Genomic DNA, 13,508 nt, shown 5'->3' with positions numbered 1-13,508 from the left:
GTCACGCATGTATCCATGTCCACGGTGCAGTCACACCTGCAGCAGGTAAAACGCTAGTTGCTGAGAAATATTGTTGAAAGCATGGCCTTAGTCACTGGCCACCGTTTCCTTTTTGGGCCAGAACTAAGTGTTACAGCCCATCCTTAGGAGTATTGGGAGAATGGAAACGACTCACAGAGCATGTTACTCCGCCCACCCACTGTGTGTTCAGAGCCAAGGTCCCCTGCTCTGGTTCCCTGACCAGCGACATGCTTCTGTGCTTTTGTTTTGGGACGTTGTGCCAAGCGGTGATGACGTGACTCAGCGTGGCTAGGCTGTTATCTCCACATCTGTGTCCCCGACGAGCCAGCGCTGCTTCCAAAGCAGCTCTTTTCACACCAGAAATAGCCGTGACACAGCTGCATGGTCCCAGGATGGCAAGGTCATGAATCTGAACTGTGGCAGGCTTGGGTGTGCCAGGCTCAAAGGGACCAGGACAGAGCCCCGTTCTGCTGTCATCTTGTCACCCCTTTGATTTTGCTTTCTGAGAAATGTTTCAGCTGATAGTTTCTGAAAAGATCACATCCTTTTGAAGCGGCATCTGCCCTTTAATAAAGATGGGAGATAACGGGGCCACTAAGAATTTAAAGATTAAAAAAACTCTCCTTGAAGTGGGTGACAAAGTTGTGTACCTTTCTTGCCTCGTCCTGCTATACCTGGCACAGTGCAGGGAACACAGTGACTCTGGAAATGCTGCCTTGGGGTTTGCTAGTCACTCAAGCAAGAAGGCTCTGATCTTTGCTTTGATAAATAAACATACCCGGTGTTTGCTACTTGCAAGGCCCTGAGGATACAAGGGTGAAAAATGTCACATACAAAGATGGGAGCCAAAGATGCAAACAGATGTGTCACTAGATTAGATAATCACTGTGCCAAATGCCTAAGGAATTGCTGAGGTCACAGGATGGGGGGTGACCTTCCTGTGGAAGCTGGACTTCACCGAGGAGGGGACATTTGAATTGGGGTTTTGAGCAATAAGTAGGAAGTTGCCAGGTGAAGACGCAGGTGCATGGGGCTGATTAATACCTGTTTCTGTGCCAGGGCATCCCAAGCTCTTCATCGTTTTTCCCCGTAGAAGTTCATTCCTCTCACGGTTCAAGGAAGGTCCAGTGGCTTTTTCTAAGCAGTAACTTCAGGACTTTGACCATTTCTGTTTTGACGCTTCACCTTCCTGTCCTGGCATTGTGGAGTGGAAGAGAACGCGGGGGTGGTACACCAAGTACTAGCTAGCCCAGCCAGAGGTGACACTTGGCATTTCCTGCTCCTATTCCATTGGCCAGAGCTGGTCATGTGACCCCCATCTCCGTAGCCTGCAGGGCAACGTGGGGAAGCACACAGGTCCAGGAGGCTATGGCTCCGCAGGAGGGGACACTGAGGCAACCAGCCGGAGGTGCCCAAGAGGCGGTTAAAGTGTGAGCTGGCATTGGGGAGGAGGGTGGGACCAAACGATCGCCATATGGGAGACAGGGCTTAAGGGTGGTCGTGAGGCTGTGGGAGTGGGTATAGTTAGCCAAGGAGCACGTGCAGAGTGGGGAGAGAATGGCTGGGAGGTAAAACCTGGGCGCAGTGGCTTTTAAAGGGGCGGAGAAAAGGTAGCAGCTATAAGACGTGCTTTCTGCTCCTCAGAGGCAGGAAGATCAAAGCGTGGTTTGCCCTTGTACCCGCTGCACCTAGCGCCAGGCACGGGGGGGGGGGAGCGGGTGTCAGGGCTCTGAAACACCCGGTCAGCTTCTGCCCTGTGGGTCCTGCTGTGGTCTGCGATTGGATCGTGTTGTGTCCTCCCGGGAGCCAGGGGCCGGGGTGCCGATGGGGCCAGGGAGGCTCGGCTTAGAAGGCAGTCCCCTGGGCCCCTGACTCAGGGAGGGTCCCGTGGGGTTTTCGTGGTTACCTCATTTGTCCCCTTCTTTGGGCCGCTTGTCCCCGAGTGATTGAATTTCAGTATCTCTCGGAGGAAAGTGAACCAGATGGTGCCAAGTCCCCCACCCTTGAGAACTCTGGATTTCTCTTCATAACTGTCTTGTTGGACCCAATAGAAGATTATATGACTATGCATGTTTTGGTATCAAAAAGTATTAATGAGTTTATAGGATGTTGCTCACTCTGCTGGAGGTGTCATGTTAACTTTCAAAAAAAAAAAAATCTGAATTCTGAAACTCATCTGGCCCCAAAGTTTTCAGATGATCAGGAACTGTTGTTCCATGACGCCTCTCTGCACCCAGAGGACAATGCCAGCTCGTGAGGGAGGAGGGCTGTCTCTGGGTGACAGAGAACAGTAACGCTCAGTCGCTGGATTTCCAGGTTTCGTGGGAAGGTAACCCTGCCCTGGGGGACGTCCCCTTGTCCCGCTGGGCCTGGCGGTGACAGGAGCGGGTGGCATCCAGTCCTTTCTGCAGATCTCAGCAGCTCAGCGAGTCCTGTAAGAGCAGGAAGGGGACAGACAGGTGTCTTGAGGATGGGAATTGTGGAGGAGCTTAGCGGTGGCCCACAGTGACCGGGATGGGGACGCACACACATCTTAGAGGACAGCCGCGTGGATTCTCAGGAACCTTTTCCCAGTATCACAGACGTCTCTAGAAGTAGCTCAGTATTAGCTTAGAGGAGCCGCCGTAAGATCAGTATCTCTCTGTCTCCCGTTCACTGCGTTTACACATGGGTTTGTTTGCTTCAAGCTGCAAAGCTTGCCTTAGAAGTTAGGCAAAAACCTCTGTCCTGGTCTCTACAAGGTTGGTGATGTGAGGTTGTAAAACCAGGCCCTTCCCTTCCTGCTGTGCACACAGCCCCACTGGGGCTGCGGCGCGTGTTGCACACAACCCGGGGTTATCAAGTGTGAGCTCTGCTGCAGAGACCGGAGAAGTCATGTTCCTTTAATTCCATGGAAAATAAAGAATCCACATTTTTGCCTTGAAAGAAAATCCCCCAAACTTACTTTTACGATTGAAATTTACTTCAAGAAGCTTGAGGAATGTGAAAGTTTAAGTATATACATATCTATGTAAAGGAACTTTGCTGGGTCTAGGGATCTGAGAAGGATGTGGCTGGGGTTTTGGTCCACCTCAGGGAGGGATCCTGCTGTGTCTTGCTTTTTGCAGAAACCAACACAGGTTGCTTCTTACCTAAGCCTGTGACTCTGAAGAGCATTTGCTGATGAAAGGCGCTTTCTCGTGTCTGCCTTACATCCTTGACATTGAATTGTAAGTTAATTTCTTGAGCAAGCAGTTGGTGACTGCTCTGTAGCTCCCGAATATCAGTGCGTTATAATTCCAAATCTGTGAGACCATAAACCAGCTGTGTCTTAAGCATCCTTGCAGCGCGCAGTAGGCCTGGGGCAGTGGGGAGAAAAGGCAGTCGCTGGGGATGGGTATGCCTTGAAATACATCTGACCTTGAGGAGGCTGAGAGCTTTGTAGTGTTGTTTGGGTGCAGGGTAGTATTCCTTCTAAAATACCATCTAATTCTGTCAGCAGAAGGCATGGGCTTTGTAAAAGCAAACCAACCAACCTAATCCTTTCCTAAGTGGTAAAACCCCATATCCTACATCTTGGGTTTCTTGTTTTTCATTTTATGGCTGCACCCGAGGCACATGGAAATTTCTGGGCTAGGGGGTTGCATCAGAGCTGAGCCGCAGCTGCTGGCCACAGCCACAGCAGCCAGATCCGAGCCACATCTGTAATCTACACCACAGCCCACAGCGACGCCACATCCTTAACCCTCTGAGCAAGGCCTGGGATCGAACCTGCATCCTTATGGATGCTAGGTTTGGTTCTTAAACCACTGAGCCACAGTGGAAACTCCAACATCTGTGGTTTTGCAGTGGTTGAAGCTTGGTAGAGACCTGACCTCCATCAACCACTTTCCTGCCCGACTCTTCATGTCACACACGGAAAACACACACGTCCGCCCCCCCCCCCCCCCGCCCCGTTGCCTGATTTAGGGTGGCAAACTCCATCTCAACACTGAGCTCCTGAGCGGCCCTGTGCCAAGATGAGGAGAATTGGGTTGGTTTCCCTCCAGGCTGCAGTGACAGAGGAACTCGTGATTTTCTTATGCGGGTCAGAACCTTTACCCTCCCCGCACCTGCTTTGCTGTTTCTAGCTGAGAAAGGAGAAAGAGTGTTTTCTCGCCCATCACTAGCTTGTCCAGGTAGTTTATTTATCTCCTGACTCAAATGGCTCTGGACAGGCATTTTGTTTAAAGCAGAGTTGGGGTATTGTGCTGGAAATTCTGGAAGGCTGTGGTTAAATAGAAACTCAGTCTCCTCACATCCAGTTAAATTCTTGGGACTGAAATTCCCTTTTTGATGAAAGAAGACAGAAGGCAGGTGTCAGCGTCTCCGGGGCCGCCTTTGTGATGACTTTGCTCCTGCTCTTCACTAGCCCTTACCTTTCAGTGGAATTTTCATTGCTCTGATTGATTCTGCTTCTGCCCCTGTGAGCCTTGGCAAGTTCTAGAAGAATTTGAGGAGCAGGAGCTTCTGCCCTTGTATTGACGGTAAAGCTGATACATAGATACAGGTTAAGCGATTTATCTGTGGTTGCACGTTGGCCCATTTTTTACTGTTCTTGGAGTCTGAATTTTAAGATGCTTTACTTTCTTCTTTAGTCTCTGCCACATGGTCACCCGGATACCGTGGGCATCAGTTTTCCTAAAAGTAGTTCAGGCTAAGTCACCAGGCATAGGACTAGAGAGAAAGAGGGAGTGGGAGTTCCTGTCCAGCACTGCACCAGGGTCATGTTAGAGCTGAGAGAACTTCGAAAATATCTAGAAAGGAGTTTGAATCTGAATGTATTTAAATCCTGCTTTCTGTGAGGTGGTGCGAAACTCTTTCCTGTTAACCAGGAGGTTTTGCGAATTCACTGGAAAAGAGTATATGGAATAGGGAACGTTTTAACGTATCTTTATTTTATTTTTTCCCATTTAAAACATTGTTCTTGAAGTATAGTTGATTTACAAGTTGTGATGATTTCTGCTGTACAACAGAGTGATTCAGTTACATGTGTACATACATCCGTTCTCTTTCAGATTCTTTTCCCATGTTGGTTATCACAAAATATTGATTGGGTAGAGTTCTCTGTGCTGTACAGCAGGTCCCCATTGGCCAGGCATTCAGTATACCACAGTGTGCATGTGCCAATCTCAAATCCCCAGTTCACCCCTCCCCGGACCCCACCTGTCTCCCTTGGTAACCATAAGTTTGTTTACAAAGTCTATGAGTCTGTTTCTATTCTGCAATAAGTTCATTTGTATCTTATTTTAGATTCCACATATAAGTAATATCATATGATGTTTGTTTTTCACTAACTTCACTTAGTATAATAATGTATAGGTCCCATCCATGTTGCTGCAAATGGCATTATTTTATTCCTTTTTATGGCTGAGTAATATTCCATTGTGTGTATGTGTGTATCACATCTTCTTTATATGCTATATAAAGTATCTTTAAATAGAATATCCATTGAAGACTAATATAGCTCGGACCCAGTTTATCAAATAAAAAGAAAATAATTTTGATTTTTACTGATTTGAAGTCTCTACCTCTGATTGGCCCCCAATCATGTGTATGCAGTATGATATTCAAAAGCATGTTACAATCAAATATTAAACTAATGCAGTATTGTATATCAATTATATCTCAATAAAACTGGAAAAAAGCTACTGCAAACATGGAAGTAGAAATTAAAATCAAACCAAAATAATTTTTAAAATTTACAGACACAGATTTTGAAATCAAACTTATGGTTACCAAAGGGGAAACATGGGGGGGAATAAATTAGGAATTTGCAATTAACATATACACAATATTATATATAAAATGGATAACTGACAAGGACTCACTGTATAACACAGGGAACTCTACTCAATATTCTATAATAACCTATTTGGGAAAAGAATCTGAAAAAGAATGGATATGTGTATATGTTTAACTGATTAACTTTGCTGTACGTCTGAAATTAACACATTGTAAGTTCACTGTACTCCAATAAAATTTAAAAAATAAAAGATTAAAAATAAGTTCCCTTTGTACTCTAACTGGACCTGGTAATTCTTCAGTATAGACGAGGGTATCTGTAGCAGGATTCCTAAATCAGGGCTCTAAGACCCAAACCAGGAAATCCTTTGGGGTGGCCATGCATTTGTGGTTTCTGCAGTGAGCACCCATCCTGGATTTTATATCATGAATTTATTTGACTGCTTGTCATGGTTATTATTATACTACCAATGGTACAGAAGTAGCTCAGCACCAGCCATGCCGGCTGAGGAGCCCAGGGAGCGCCCTGGCCGTCTGAAATGGTTATCATGTGCGCTAGAGCCCCTGTTCACCAGACCGTCTCCTCGAGTCCTTACTGGACATTTTTAAGTGTTTAAAAAAATTAATATTTAGTTTGGAGTTCCATAACCTTTTTGTAACCAAAGAGCCATCACTGTCAGGTGTCTCAGCTTTGGGAGCAACTTCTTTTGTGCCATAGAACCTGCCATTGAGTTTGTTTGTTTACCAGAGTACCGGGCACCAACTGCTGGCTTTATGCTGCCACATGTAGTCGTGTGTTCTTTTCCTGTGGCTGCTGTAACAAATTTATGAACTTGATGGCTTAAAAGAGCATACTTTTTTTTTGTTTGTTTTTAATCTCTTAATGTCCTGGAAGCCAGAAGTCTGAAATCAGTTTTGTTGGAAAGGAAAGTCAAGGTGTTGGCAAGACTGGTTCCTTCTGGAAGCTCTAGGAAGGATTTGTTGCCATGGTTTTTCCAGCTTCCAGAGCCCAGCTGCATCTCTCACAGCTTTGCCTTGTTCCTCTTCAAAGCCAGTGGTGTAGCATGTTCAAATCTCCTTTCTGCCCTTTCTCTCCATGCCTGTCGTCACCTCACCTGCTGTCTGACTCCTCTCGCATCTCTCCTATAAGGACCTTGTTGTTACTGAGCTCACCTGGATAATCCAAGGTACTCTCCCACCTCAAGAGCCTTAACTGGATCACACCTGCAAAGTTCCTTCCCCCAGGTAGGCTGGTTTGCATGAGTTCCAGGGAGTAGGAGGTGGCCCTCCTTGGAGGAGCCGTCATTTAGCCTTCCACAGCACATCAGGTGGCAGAACACCCTTCAGTGGCACCGCTGCAATAGCTTCTTCCTCAAGAAATTTGATTGTAAAATGCAATTTGGATACGATGTGAGTCTTAGTAACGTGAGAATCTGCCTAAAAAGAAGCAATGCCTAACTTCCAGACGTGCACCTGTGAGATTTGCGGTCTTGAGGATATTTAGAGAGTGACGTAGGGAAAAGCTGCAGTTGGGCTTGTTCAGTTTTTGTTCCGTGTTCTCTGGGCCCAAACCTGTGTCACCTCACTCTCAGTCTGTGTCATTCTGAGATGGAGGGACCTGCAAGTGAACAGGACTTGGCGGTCAGCATGGTCTGTCTCCCCACATGCTGCAATTCCAGAGGTTTTCTTGGAACTATCAGGAAGGAAAAGCTCTCTTTCCTTGGCTGCATAGGTGTTGGGATATTGGGCTGGAGCCCCCGGCAGCCCTCTTGCTGTCACCAGTGGGAAGCCAAGTACAGACAGACGCCTGCTCGGAGGAAAGCAGAGTTGTATGTTGCAGACTGTACTTTGGAGATGATAATATTTTGAGACAACCCATTGCAAGATATTCTTAAGCCTTAAGATCCACCCCCCTCCCTTTTTTAAATGGCTGCACCTATCACATATGGAAGTTCTTAGGCTAGGGATTGAATCTGAGCTGCAGCTGAGACCTATGCCATAGCGATGGCAACCCTGGATCCTTTTTTTAACCCACTGCACCAGACAGGGGGATCAAACCCACACCTCCCAGTGACCCATGCCACTGCACTCAGATTCTTAACCCACTGCACCCAGCAGGAATGCCATAGACCCAGGAGTTTCTCTTTTTCCTGGGCTAGGGGTCGAATCAGAGCTGCCAGCCTATGCCACAGCCACAGCAACGCCGGATCTGAGCTGCATCTGCAACCTTTGCCAGTTTGTGGCAAGCCAGATTCTTAACCCACTGGCCAGGGCTCAAACCTACATCCTCATGGACACTGTGTCAGGTTCTTAACCCACTGAGGCACAGTGGGAACTCCCTTAAAGCCAACATGTATATGCACTTATCAATTACAAGAGCTTTTCTTCCCCCATTCAGTTCATGTCAGGGGACAGTTCTTTAGGACTCTCTTACGTTTCTGCCTGACTTTTGAGCAGATTCACTGATTGCCTTTGTTCCAGGCTATTTAGTAAGAATATCTGTATAACAGACATCTTTGGAAGATGGAAACAGTGTCTTCCTCCAAAGTATAGAATATTGAATTACTGTCCAGTATAATCTCTCTCTCTGGGGCAGAGGTCAGGCAGGCTTACTGCCCATTGTAAAATGTTTAGATTACCGTGTCTGGGGTTTTTCTACCATAACATAACCCACTGCATGTGCAGGCTGTCGCCTGGCCCTCTCTGCATTGCAGTGTGGGCCCTGGGGCTCAGAACAATGGCGCAGATGCTCTGGCTGCTCTTATTGCTGTGAGTGGTAAAGTCCTTCGTCTCTGACCCAAGGGTCTCGTGTCTTCTGCCCGCATCCATGAGATGGTGTCAGGCTAATGTGTTGCTTTTGCAAGTAGAATAAAATCTCAAATCCTTCACTTACTGTCAGTCTAGTAGTGAGGTTTCTGTGACTTGTAACCAAAAGCGTCCCAACTGATACACATTAATGAGATAACGTAGGTGGGATACACCACTGTTTCAGATTCTTAAAGGAAGGATGTTTGGGGAGATGCTTTTATCCTGAATTATTATATTTTTTCTGGCTTATGTGCAACCTAATAAAGCGACATTGAGACATGATGCCTCCTGTTATGTGTTTTAAAGTAGGCATCTAACTTCTTCTACAAGTTTAAATAATTACAAAAGACCTGATTTTTGCCATATGATGACTATTGACTTTAAAAATGAAAACTGACACCTCTAAATAATATAAACTGTAAATAACTCAGTGATTTGATATCCACCATCCTCCTTTAAAAAATGTAAATAAGCAAGATCTTCTTTCATAGTATTATTCATTGATTTCGTATTTCTGCTTCATTTCTCTCACAGATCTTATCTTGATTAAAAGTTATTTCCTTTATCTTTACAGAGATCATACATCTCTGTAGCAGTGTTTTTTAATTTGTCTTTCAATTACCATAAGGTTAGACATGTAAGCATTTTTCTCCTGGGTTGAATTATCACTACAGTTATTATAAGTGCATAACTCAACTCAAAATGGTACTGCTTGATAATTGCTAAACAGAAAAAGTAAAATTTGTCTTGAAATGGATGGAGTAGGAATTTAGGATTATTTGATTAAAGGAATGATCTAATTGTCCCTTTATTTTGTTCCTTTGTTGTAAAGCTGTTTCTTGAAATATAGCATAGACTAGAAAAGTACACATAAGAGGAATTCCCTTCAAGGCTTAGTGGTTAACAAACCCCAGTAGGATCCATGAGGACATGAATTTGGTCCCTGGCCTCACTCAGGGGGTTAAGGATCCGGCGTTGCTGTGAGCTGTGATGTAGTTCATAGACACGGCTCAGATCCCATGTCAGTTGCTGTGGCTGTGGTGTAGGCTGGCAGCTGTAGCTCCAGTCTGACCCCTACCTAGCCTGGAAACTTTGATATGCTGAGGGACTGGCCATAAAAAGAAAAAAGTACACGTAAGAATTTCCTCTAAGCAAACACACATGTATAACCAGCATCTAGAGTCTCCTCGTGACCCCTGCCAGTTGTTACCTGCCCTGAGGAGTAACTATTCTGACATCTAAATTTTGAGGTTTTGGAGTTCCCATCGTGGCTCAGAGGGTTGAGAATCCAACTAGTATCTATGAGGATGCAGGTTTGATCCCTGGCCTCGCTCATTGGGTCAAGGATCTGGTGATGCCATGAGCTGTGTTGTAGGTCACAGATTTGGCTCGGTTCTGGTGATGCTGTGGCTGTGGTGTAGGCTGGCAGCTACAGCTCTGATTCAACCCCTAGCCCGGGAACTTCCAAATGCTGCAGGTGCAGCCCTAAAAAAGAAAAAAAAAATGCTGCACTTTTTTTCTGTGGGGAGTTTGTTTGTTTACTATATATAGGCACACATGAGAGAGAATTGCATAATGTGTATTTTTTTGTGTCTGGCTTCTTTTGCTCAATATCCTATTGAGAGCGTTTTGAGCACGGTTATAGATTTTTCCTGCTTGTTAGTGTAAAGTATTTCATTGTGTGGACATGCCACAATTTTTTTATCCATTCTACTATTGATGAACATAATAGCTGTGAGCTCCTGTGGGTTGTCATATATAACGACCTGTGGTGAAGATGGCTATGCATTTTTGGTGAGTTTACACCTGGGAAGGGATGGTTGTATCAATGCGTGTGCAATATATTCAGCTTCAGTAGACACTGTGAGAAAGTTTCTCAAAGTGTTGCAATGATTCCCTTGAGGGTTTTACATCCTGGAGCAGTATCCTGAGATAAGAAGGGTGGGGGAGAGGCTTGCTTTTTTTTTTTTTTTTTTTTTTTTGTAAAGTGAGAAAAGGCTACCTTAGGAGAGGAGAAGGAGGGAGACACTTAACCTGAGATTTAATTTTAGGAACAAGAAATAAATTCTTCTAAAGTTTTCCATGCTGTCTGTACCTTGGAAAGTCATGCTGTACACCTGGTGGTCGCCTAACCCAGTTTGAAGACCACTGCTCTATCGGGGAGAGAAGGTCACTCTGTCCTTTGAGTCCCACCTCCACCTTTGTTCCAGCCCAGAGGGGAAGAAGTGTTCGTTTGGACTGGACAGTGTTTAAAGTTAACATGTATGAGTTAGCCACTGCCGCGTAACAAATCACCCCAAGCTTAATGACTTAAAAGAACAAGCATTTTCATAACTTGATTGTGTGTCCACTGGAGTTTGGCTGGTCTAGGATGGCCACATGTTTCCATCAATGGGTCAACCGTGGTTGGGTTGGATTTGCTGACCTTAGCTGGGCTCTCATGTTGCTGGGGCCTGAACTGGGATGAATTGGCTGAGTCTGGTCTACTCCATGTTGATTTCTTATCCTTCAGCAGACTCGTCCAGGCTTGTTCATACGATAGTCGTTGTGGCTGAGCAATGGTAGAAAGTATGCAAGGCTTTTCAAAAAGGCTTGGGCTCAGAACTGGCATGTTACCTTGCTGCATCCTTTTGGTCAAAGCATGTGATAAAGCCAATGCAATTCAGGGGGTGGGGGGAATAATCTCCCAATAGAAAAAAAACTGCAAAATCATATCGCAAAGGGTGTTTATACAAGTAGGAGGAAAGAGGTGGGACTGACCATTATTTTGCAGTCTCCTTCAGTTGCTTATTCAGAGGGGGACACAAGAGCATGGCCGTTGAGAAGATCCCATGAATCTGGACCCAGTTTGCCTCCTCTCCCCTTGACCTCTTCTTGTGTCCATCCCCCCGCCCCCCTCCTCATTCTCCCTACAGAGACTTTCTCTGCCCTTCGTGTTGTAACTTGGACCTTTTGGCTGCTGTGCTTGGGGAAGGTCAGGGGCAGGCCTGGGGGCTTAGGTCAGCCAGCTGTGCATCTTTCTGTGAAATAATCCCTAAGATTCGTGTGTGTGTGTGTGTGTGTGTGTGTGTGTGTGTGTGTGTGTGTGTGTGTGTGTGTGTGTGTGTGTGTGTGAGAGAGAGAGAGAGAGAGTGAGAGCGAGAGCGAGAGGGACAGACAGACAGGGTGTGGGTAGGGGGAGAGACAGAAACAGAGAGACAGGTGAGGGAGGGATCCATACAGTTAGAATCTGGTTCATCAAGCCTTTCAGGCCCATCTAACTGAAGCTTCCCTGCGGTCCAGCCTGGCAACGTGGAGTCCGCATCAGCTATGGGACCCGAGCCCCAGCTGCTAAGCCAGTGTGCCTTTCCTTTGCATAGATGCCTAGGCTCCCCGGTGTTCAGATTTCCCCGAGTCCTCTGACTAAATATAATGTCATGCCCCTTAGTAGCGTCGACTGGTCCTATTTTAACTGTTGTTTGTTAAGTAATTTCCAGGTCACTAGTTCGGTTGATCTTCTCAGCGGCCCCCGTGAGAGTGTTTAGGCAGACACCGTCGCAGCGCTGCTCTAACACCGAGGCGCACGGAGGCCAGGAAGCTCGCTCAGGCTTCCACAGCTGGAAAGCAGGGGAACCAACAGGGGTTAGAAACCTTTTGACCCCAAATCCAGCAGCTTCACATATTACTCTGTCCGCTCTGCTCTCTGAGGCCTAGACCACGACAGGTAATCCCAGGTTTCGCCACAGACCATCCGTGCGTGTCCCCATCAGAGACAACGCCTAGGGTGCCCATTGGTTAGTTGTTCTGTTTCTGGGAGTTATGGGTGGGGGGTTGAGGGGAGGTGACAGAGATCAGACCTCCAGTTTCTGGCGGTGATGGGCCAGCCTATGCACTAGCTGGGCGGCCACGAGCTGGTCTGCCCCTCTGCAACCATGGCAGAACCCTCTCATCATTGGTTCTAGTCACCTGCAGTCATCGGCAACCCGAAAATACGAAGTGGAAAATTTCAGAACTAACTCGTAAGTTGTCAATGGTGCACTCTTCTGAGTGGCATCATGAGATCCTGTGCCATCCTCTTCATCCTGCCAGAGGCAAGAATCATCCCTTCGTGCAGTGTATCCCGCCACGAGTCAGTTAGTAGCTGTCTTGATTAGAAGACCACCTGTCACAGTAGCCCAGTGCTTGTGTCGAAGTGACCCTTATTTTACTGAATACTGGCCCCAAATCACAAGAGCAGTGGTGCTGGCAATTTAGATCTGCCAACAAGGAGTTCCCGTCGTGGCTCAGTGGAAACAAATCTAATTAGTATCCATGAGGACGCAGGTTCGATCCCTGGCCTCACTCAGTGGGTTAAGGATCCGGCATTGCCGTGAGCTCTGGTGTAGGTTGCAGATGCGGCTCAGATCTGGCATTGTGGTGGCTGTGGTGTAGACCAGCAGCTACAGCTCCAATTCCACCCCTAGCCTGGGAACTTCCATGTGCCAAGGGTGCAGCCCTAAAAAAGACCAAAAAAAAAAAAAAGAATAGATCTGCCAACAAGAAGCCATGAAGTGCTTCCTTTCAGTGAAAAGATTTAAGTTCTTGACTGAAAGGAAAAAAATCGTACACTGAAGTGCTAAGATCTATGGTAAGAATGAATCTTCTATCCATGTAATTACAAAGGAAAGAGAACTTCATGCGGGTTTTGCTCTTGTAGCTCAAACTGCAAAAGTTATGGCCACAGTGCATTGCAGGTGCTTAATTAAGATGGAAAAAGCCTTAAATTTGTACATTAAGATCTTTTGAGAGAGAGCCCACACTCACATAAATCTTAGTACAGTATATTGCTATAATTGTCTTATTATTAGTTATCGTTCATCTCTTACTGTGCTTACTTTGTAAATTAAACTTTATCATAGGCATGTATGACTAGGAAAATACAGTACATATAGGATTTG

General features: G+C 46.1%; 1 protein-coding gene across 7 annotated transcripts in view; it reads left to right on the top strand.

Moving 5' to 3' along the window:
• HHAT (hedgehog acyltransferase) overlaps positions 1-13,508 on the top strand; it is a 316,237-nt gene that overhangs the window by 268,016 nt on the left and 34,713 nt on the right. The gene's annotated exons all lie outside the window — the stretch shown is intronic.

The sequence above is a fragment of the Phacochoerus africanus genome, chromosome 11 (assembly GCF_016906955.1).
Source record: "Phacochoerus africanus isolate WHEZ1 chromosome 11, ROS_Pafr_v1, whole genome shotgun sequence".
NCBI classification, from domain to species: Eukaryota; Metazoa; Chordata; class Mammalia; order Artiodactyla; family Suidae; genus Phacochoerus; species Phacochoerus africanus.
The sequence above is the reverse complement of the archived record's forward strand: the minus strand, read 5'-3'. Positions and strand labels throughout refer to the sequence as shown.